Source organism: Crotalus tigris, unplaced genomic scaffold, assembly GCF_016545835.1.
Source record: "Crotalus tigris isolate CLP2741 ecotype Arizona unplaced genomic scaffold, ASM1654583v1 scf7180000018585.330925593:3314079, whole genome shotgun sequence".
Classification (NCBI taxonomy): domain Eukaryota; kingdom Metazoa; phylum Chordata; class Lepidosauria; order Squamata; family Viperidae; genus Crotalus; species Crotalus tigris.
This window is the reverse complement of record NW_024097088.1, coordinates 2,985,689-2,994,261: the sequence shown is the minus strand read 5'-3', so window position 1 is coordinate 2,994,261 and position 8,573 is coordinate 2,985,689. Positions and strand designations below refer to the sequence as shown.

At 55.9% G+C, this 8,573-nt stretch overlaps 1 protein-coding gene across 3 annotated transcripts in view; it reads left to right on the top strand.

Annotated features, from left to right (window-relative positions):
- Window positions 1-669: 669 nt before the first annotated feature.
- LOC120313197 (5-hydroxytryptamine receptor 2A-like) overlaps window positions 670-8,573 on the top strand; it is a 65,431-nt gene continuing 57,527 nt past the window's right edge. For 2 of the 3 annotated variants that reach the window (XM_039354819.1, XM_039354817.1), the window contains exon 1: window positions 4,083-4,376. The gene's annotated coding sequence lies outside the window, so the exon portion shown is untranslated. Of the gene's footprint in view, window positions 926-4,082; window positions 4,377-8,573 lie in introns of those variants that run through there. The other variant, XM_039354820.1, reaches the window with a different exon arrangement.

Below are 8,573 nucleotides of genomic sequence, written 5' to 3'. Positions count from 1 at the left end.
CCCAATCCCAGCAAATAAGAAAGAAGCCAAGTGTAGAAATGGTTAGGGAGACTTTGGAGCCCTTCGCATTATTGTACACGGAGTGTGTCAGTGTGAGACAGGTCGGCTCCGCGTTCACAAGTGTGTGAAGGCAAGTCTTGCTTACTGCGCTGCTCTCTAAAAAAAAATCACCAGGACCGCTGCGTGGTGTGTGTGTGTGTGTGTGTGAGTGTGAGAGAGAGACTTTGTTCCTGAACTCTGCCGGACGTCCCGGTCCCGGGCAGCTGAACCGGAGTCGGGCAGCTCGCGGGTCCGGCTTTGGCCGGGGCTGGGCTGGCGGGAGCCGCCAGCAGATCGCGCTTCTCGGGCAGGGGGTCGGCTCGGGGAGCCGCCTCGGGGTCGCGCGGCTTGACGGCCGATTGCCGCCCTCGAGCTGCTCTTAAGGCCCCGGAGCGGATCCGGGCGCTGCGATCTGGAGTCGGTGCCGGCCGGAGCCCCCGCCCCGCTTTCGCCTGTTGGGCGGGCGGGCGGGCCGGGCGGCCGGGGGGCTCCGGGGCGGCCGGAGGCGCCCGCTGACTCGCCCGGGGCGGCGGCGGCGGCGGGCGAGGCGCCTTTAAGACGAGCGGAGCCGCGGCGGCAGCTCCGCGTCGGGCGCCCCCCCTTCCCGGCGAGCAGCTCCGGCGGGTCACCCAGCCCGGGCGCAGCTTCAGCCCTGCCCGGCCGGCCGGCGGGATGGCTCGTCCGAAGCGCCTGCGAGCGCCGCCGCCCGCCAGAAGCCCCGCCGCCCGGGCGCCGCAGCCTTGACCCGCCGCCGCCGCCGCCGCGCTGGCTGCCTCCGCCGCGCTCGGGAGGGGCCGAGGAGCGCCGAGAGCCACGGGCCGGAGCCCCGCCGGAGCCCCGGCAGCCCCGCGCGCCGCCTCTGCTCGCCCGCCGCCCGCCCGGCCAGGTAGGCTGTGCGGAGGAGAGCGCTCGCCCCTCGGAGGGAGACGGGACGCCGCGCCGGGGAGGGTCGCGGGGGAGAGGCGGGCGAGTTGCGGCCGGGCGGCCCGTCCGGGCTCCGGAACGCGCCCGCCTGCTTCCCGCGGGCGGAGAGGAGGCTGCCGCAGGAGAGGCGTTCCGACCGTCGCCCCCTTCCGGGACGCCCGCCTTCCAGCCGCCGCTGTCCCACCCGGCGACCGGGCAGCGGGAGCCGGCGGAGCCCCTTCCTTCCGGCCGTCTGGCGGTCGTGCGCCTCCGCCGGGACGCGCCGCTGCAGACCTGTGGCTGCTGGAAGCCTCCGCCGCCTGGCCGGCCGGCCGGCCGCCCCGCGCAGCTGCCTGCTCCCGGTGCCGCCTGTTCGGTCGGCCCCTTTCCCACCTCCGAATCCGTGCCGCGGATCCAGCCGGGCCGAGCTCGCGAGACCCCTTCGGCCGCTTTCCGCGGGGTCTCCTCCCGGGGAGCGTGCCGGGGATCCGGTCTGGCGGGGGAGAGGGTGGGTGTTAAGTAGCAGCCCAGCCCGCCCTTTGGGGTCTCCCGCACGAGCTGGACCCCTCTGCGGCAAAAGGCTGGGCTTTGCCCGCCGCCTCCTGCCCCACCAATACTGAGAGCAGCCCCCTCGGAAAAGGCTCGGATTCCAGGTGGCCGACCTAGGTCCCTCCCTTAAAATGTTGGTCCCTGGGCTTTCCTTTTCGCCTGCTCCTTGACCCACAAAAGGGGGTGCACACGCTGTTGATAAATAGGCAGGGGAAGCAGGCGGGGAGGGGGAGGACCTCAGCATCAATAAAGGAGAATATTATAGCTCAGAGTTGAAAGGAGGGGTCTTGGTTCTCAGAGCACCGAGGACCCCTCAGCTCCTACAGCATCTGAGAAAGGCTCCAGGGCAGCCCCCCCCCCGTCTTTGAAGAGAATGTGGCAGGGGAGAGGTTGGAAGAGGCAGGGGCCTGCCAGGGCTCCCAAGGAGGGGCCATCAAATAAAAGGTGGGTCCCAGCCCAGGTGCCTCACCAGCAAAAACTGGCTTTCCTGTCCTTTGGAGCTGGCCGGTCAAGTGGGACCTGTCTGGCTTGGAGGGCACAAGGCCCACCCCTGTCTTGGCATCTGGGGAGTCTTGTGGAGAAAGGGGGCAGCTCCCAGGAACAAGGGGGGCCTGGCAGAGACCGAAGGGCAGCCCGGGCTGGGTGACCTGCATGTTGGAGGGGGCTGTGGCAGACGTGCCCGTGAATGCCCGTCTTTCCGGTGCTGATGCTGCCTCCATCCCGTTTCTGAAGGGTTCAGTTTTGCTCCTTGGGCTGAGCCAGCTGAGGCCCTGCAGGCTGGTGGGGCCAGCAGCGCTTCGCCGGGGCTGGCCTTGGGCGTCCGTCTGCCTGTCTGCCAGTCTCTCTGCGACTGGCTCAGCTCTGCCAGGCTCGGTGCCAGTTTAATTGTTGGATGATTGAGTGGAAATTCAACTTACTTGTGTGTGGAAGGACAACTTCAGCATGATGGTTCCTTTGGCTTAGCACCAACCAGAAAACCTGAAAGGCCTCTGCAGGGGAAGGGAGGGGGATAGGAGCCAAGGGGAGGGGGAGAAAAGAGGCTGAAACTCTGGGCTGGGGGCCCCAGGTAGGATTCCTGCCCTGAGTGGGGGTTTAGGAAGCCCCAGTGCCCTCGGACATCTTCAGGGTTCTAGGGTTCATTGCAGTCCTTGGCAAGGGGAAGAAATAAACTTCAGCATTTAGATTAGATTGGATTAGATTAGATTACTAATACCAAAGATTAGATTAACTCTCCACTTAGCGTTTTGCTGTTACTATGGTATGCACATTTTTCGTATCCTATTGAACTTAATTCTATGGCTTTTAAAATACTTGAAGCATGGCTGTATCAAAATATCATAGTCCTGTTTAGATTGGAGGGGGTGCCAGAAATGACTTGCCCCCCTCCCAAGGGCCAGTCTGATGGATCAGGGAACAATGCAGGGAGACCACTGGTGAAGCCCCAGCATGTGCTCAGCCCACAGGCTCCCCAAGGCAGGACACCAGCTCTGGGAAGGGGCTCTGATGCTGCTGGAAGGGGACCTACATGGGTTGAAAAGGCCAGAAGGCGGGGGAGGGGTCCTGTGCTCTGATGTTTTTCCACACAAGACTCTGAACTCGGTCAGATGATCTTCAAGCTTCTTCTAGGCTATTTATGCTAGGATTTTTGGGCCTTGCTGGTTTATTGTGTGTCCTTAGAAGGACGCCAAGATGTTGGTGTACTAAATGCAGGAGGTAAAGGGAGACAGGTGGAGAAGAAAGTAGGAAATGCTGCCTTTGCACAGGTTCTGAGCCATCACAGAGGAGGATCAGGTGAGCCCAGTCAGGTCCAGTTCAGGAGAACCATCAAGAGGGCACTGCAGCGACTGGGTGGACGGGTGGGGTCCTCCAGAGCCTGGCTTTCCAGAACCAGGGCTGGAGCTCCATAGGAACTCCTCAAATACCTCCTTTTGTGTTTCAGCAGGGTGTGTGTGTGTGTGTGTGTGTGTGTGTGTGTGTGTGTGTGTGTGTGTTCTCTGTGCATAGGCACTTTCCAAGAGGAAGAAAGTGATGCTTAAAAATGACTCTGTGAGGCTGTGGGAAATTATCCTGCCCGAGGTCTCCTGCAGCTAATAAACGATGCTCCCCCTTCCCTGTTTAGGAAGAGGTCACATTTATGAGCAGCTGGAGGCCTGGGCGGGCGGGCTCCCCTTCCGGGCATCTTTTGCACACAGGGCTTGCGTGAGCCTCGGAAGGCAGCCGAAACATTCCCTGCACCAGCGGCTGCTGCTGCTCCTGCCTGATCTCCTTGCCCGGCAGGTGCTCGCTTGCTCACTCTCCTCTGGCAGCTGCCAAATGAACAGCGGCGGCAGCAGCGGCAGCAGGGAGAGGGCAGGCTCTGTGCAAAGGCCAGCCAACCGCCCGCCACCTCGGCACTCTGGGCAGGTGGCAAGAGCAGTCTGCCTTTCAGAGCCCGTCTGTGGCCCAGGAGAGTGGAGGCTTCTCTGCCGGGAGGAAGGGGCTTTGAGGGAGTCCAGGAATGGGGCCAGACTGCAGCAGGGAAGAGGAACGGCAGCCTTCTGAAGGGGGGGGGGCTCCAGCTGCTCTCCAATGGGAGGGTAAACGGACTCCGGGTTTTCTTTAAAGCTACCAAAGATGGAAGGCCAAGGCAAGGGTAATTATGGGGAGAAGAGAAAGCCGGTCTGGGGCAGAGAAAGACCTCTTGGCCATGCCATGACGAGGGTCCCAATTTTGTCTGACCCCCTGAAGCGATGACATCTCCCCCCCCTTTCTGTGGGCTCTTTGGCGTTGATGAGGATTGAAGATTCCCCCAACTGGGCTTGGCTGATGTGTGGAGCATGTTGGTTTATTAGTGGCTGGAAGGAGAGGCTGCAACATCCACCTGCACGTGGGAGGCTTCTTCAAAGGTGAGTCTGGCAGTGCCAGCCGGGTTTTGAGTGTTGGCCAGCAGAGGGTCAAAGGTGGCTTTGGAGCTGCCCAGAGAAACTGGCTGTGGGTGGCCGTGAGCAGGGGGTGGCTGCAGATCAGGAACCGAGTAAAGAGGGTTCAGCCCTAACATTGAGCAGGAACTGGATTTGGGGCCCAGGGTGACAGTGAGGGGGGCATGTGTGAGTGGTGCCCAAGCCTTGTCCGGAATGGCTGCGAGCTGCAGAATGGTCTTGCCAAATGAGGCAAGAACCGTAACCAAACCCTGAATGATGGACAGTGAGGATGTGTGTGAGAGAACTTCACATCTGGTGAGGAGGTCTGAGCTAGGGGGGACTGGCTGGAGCAGAGACTACGGCTCCACAGTGGGGGAGGGGGGTGGGAAATACAGCTATTCACTTGGAAGACCTCACTCAGACTTTTGAGGTAGCTGCAGCTTGGAAAACTGGCTTAATTTCTACCTGGGATGTCCATTTTTACAGTGATTTGGAGAGCAAGCTGTAGGGATTGGTTCATAGATATAACACTACACAGTGAAATGAGGTTGGCAAAAACCATGCTGGGCAGAGACAAACCAAACCACACGGCATTTTGACCTGATGCTGTGAATGATCCCTGTTGGTCCCTCTGGGTGCATAAGAGCTAATTCCTGAATCTCTCGTTGGATTCTGGTCCAACTTGAAGATGAAGTCCTTGACAGATTGCCATTGGAGATGCACCCATCCACTGAAAAAACAAGGGTTTTTCACCTGGTGGCAATTTCTGAGTGTCCAGAGAATCTCTCTCCTCTTGGGAACTCAAAGGAGCTGCCCCTCCCCTTGTGGGAGAGAAGGATTCCCACCCCTTTCAATCTCTTGTGATGCTTTCTTCAGAACTGTCTCCTCCTTGGAGTCATTTCCCTGGGGTGGGGGGGGTGGGTGGGAACAGTTGGTGGCGTCTGATGAAAATCGAAATGGAGAACCAGCCTTAGGCATGGGCTGACAAGAGGGGGCCCTTCCACTGTCGGAAGGATGCCTGGAAGAGGTGGGAGCTCAGGAGGGTTACCTGGGAGGGCTTCCCTTTCTGCTGACCCCGTGCTGCCTCCCTCTGCTCGCAGCTGAGCTGGATGCTTGCTCTCCTTCGTTGGGAAACTGGCCTGGAGGAGCAGTCTCTCTCCTGGCACTGGGAACCATGAGCCGGTAGTCTTGCCCTTGGACTCCAAGGGGCCTTGAGCAAGGAATCTTTGATCATGGTGGCAGGAAGAGTTTTTTCTTTTTCTTTTCCTTTTAAAAGCATTTGTTGCATAAGGGCTACTGGAAGGTTTCTAAAATAGCTCCAGGATATTAGCATCCTAAGCATCTCTGAAGGAGACGGCTATGACTCACGTTGCCATAAATTCTACCAAGGTTTTCAGCAACTATCCTGAGGAAATTATACGGCACTAGAGATTTATTTCAGGACTCTATTATTTTCATGGGCAGATTTCAAAGCCAGCTGAGGTGTTTTGAAAGGCTGGGCAGCTTCTTATCGGCAAGCTGGACAATTTCAAATGAGTCCCTGAAATCTAATTATAGACTTTACACGGCTGAATGGCCAAGCCAGATCTAAGCTGTCCATCCCCTTCTGTGTTCTTAAAAGTCTCCCAAAATAATTTGAGGTGGTGGTTGGACTCTTAAATGTTCTCATCGCTTGTCGTAGCCCTGTCTCAGAGCTGAATGTTACCAAAGAGGTAATGTCTGTCTTCTCCTAAATGTTCCCTTAAGCCTCCAATTAACAACTGCCGTGTTCACACATGATGCTAAGCCGTAATACAAGTTGCTTGCTTGTGCTTAGCATCTAATACAAACCAACCCCTGGGACTGACAAACCATGGCTTATGGTTTAGCATTGTTCAAACTCAGAAGCAACCTGGCCCTTCTGTTAGCAATCAGGCTGAATTTGCATATGACTCTAAACCATGGTTTGACTTGGGCCAAGAAGGTAAGCCAAGCTGGCTTAGTGCAAAGAGTTGAACACTCTCGTCTGGGAGAGGAATGATGTTCAAGAAAGCTCATCCAAACTTTTTTTTTTTTTAAAAAAAAGAAAAGAGCCCCTGGAAATGAGGCTCTAAATGTTCACTGTTATGGAGAAGACCCTGAAGTGTTTCAGCTGCAACCTGGAGGGATGTTTTCTTAGCCCAGAGTTGGTTGAGCATCTCTTAGCCGAGGCATCCTCAATCTTGGCAGCTTTAAGATGGGTGGACTTTCAACTCCCAGAATTCCCCAGTCACCCATGCTGGCTGGGGAATTCTGGGAGTTGGAACACACACAGGTTGAGGATGATTGCCTTAGCCAGATACGGCCTCTTGCTGGCTGTTTCTGTCACCGCACGAGAGGTGCCCGCCTCCTTCCTCCATCCCTTGGGCCTCCGGAGGGGCCTCCGTTCAGCGAAAGGACATCCAGCCGCAGTCTCCGCCGGCAGGAGAGATCTTTTCCCACGGCTGCCCAGCTGGCCCTCTTCAGGCTCTGGGCTGCTTCTTCCCCAGCCAGCAGAAGGGGCAGTTCTTCTTCTCGACCTACCAAAGAACCGTCAGGCTCCCCTGTGGCCTTTCTTCATCTCCTCCAGTGAACTCTTTAGAAAGTATTACATTTCTTTTCCCAAAAAAATAATGGGCTTGATTTCTCTCTCCCTCTCCACTTAATGAAGAATTTGGACTGAGATCCGAGTAGATCCGAGTAGCATTTGCTGCTCTGTTCTTGCTCAGATAACAAAGAAAAACTGTCTTTAAAAAAAAAAAAGATTTTCCACCAAAAGTGCCAGGGCTGCAGAATTTATTACCTAATTCCGAGCAGTTGGGGATCATTAGCTTTTATCCCATCACATAAATAGAGAACGACATTGCTACTATATCTTCTTCCTGCTGGTGGATAGCTGGCTCCCCCCCCCCCCGCTTTGGGTCCAGAAGCATATTGCAGCCCTTAGCAGGTTTTGGAAAGAGCTTCTCCCTATCTGTCAACAGACTGAGCCACTCTTGGGGTGTGTAAAGAAACCCAAACTCAGGAATATCCTTGCTCCCTTCCACCTGGTTCCCCCCTCCCGCATCCAGCTTAGAAAATTCCCCAGTTCACCTCTGCCCATGGGAATCTCGCTACCGGTGTAAATCTGTGGATGTTTGTTTGCTGCAGGATAATTTATGGGAATCATAGAAGGCTACTGCTCCCCTCAGTCGGTTTGCACACCTCTGGCTGTTTGAATACTCCTCTTGGACCTGGGTTTAGGGCCAGCTAGTTGCAATGCCCACCTTGATATCCTGCATGAGCGAGGCAGAGAGGAGGGAAGGGGACGGAGGTCTCTCTGCTCCACGTTCCTTTGGCCTGGGGCTGCTCTGCTTTCTGATGAATTCATTTGGCTTTTCTGCCAATTAGCGGAGCTCCTCTTCACATAAAACCTCCTGTTCCTAATGATTTAGCAGAGCCTAAAAGCCTGGTATCTTGGGGGCAATCAAGCTGATGTAACTGCATGAACATTATAAATATTCAACATTTCACAGAGCAAATCCCCCATTGAAATAGATTTAAGCTGAATTATGACGTCTGAAAATTATCAGATTAGTTCCTATCAAAATGCTCTTCTGAAATCTAAGTCCTTTTTTCTCAATTACCTGGCAATGGACCTGCAGAGGTAGTAGCAGCTTGGCAACACAGTGTGTGTGTGTGTGTGTGTGTGTGTGTGTGTGAATATCCAACCCTCAGTTTTGTTTTATTTTTGAAGAAGGAGGTTCATAAAAGCTGAGCTCTTGTCTAGGGACACAGAAAGTTTGCAAAGGCACGAAAATGGCTCTTTAAGGGCTGTTCTCAGATTTGGGGGGGGGAGTCAATTCTGACAAGGAGGACCTGAACAGCCGGGGCGTGGTGGCGGTGTGTAATGGCAGATCACTCTCACATCTTTGCCTTCACACAACAGAAATATGCCCCCATCTGCGCCCACCAGCCAATTGGAGACAGCACCGGTTTCTCCATAAGAAGGCCCGGTGGGGACACTTGTGTGAACACACAAAACTGCTATGGAGTTAAGAGAGAAAGAGGGAGAAAACCTGCCTGGGGAAAAGTGGTTTCATAGCCTCTGTTTTGGATTTTCTTCCGGGTGCCTCATAACATCTTGCAGAACAGCCCCCCTCCCCCTCCAGCCAAGGACCAATGCAGGGTGTGTGTGTGCTCAAA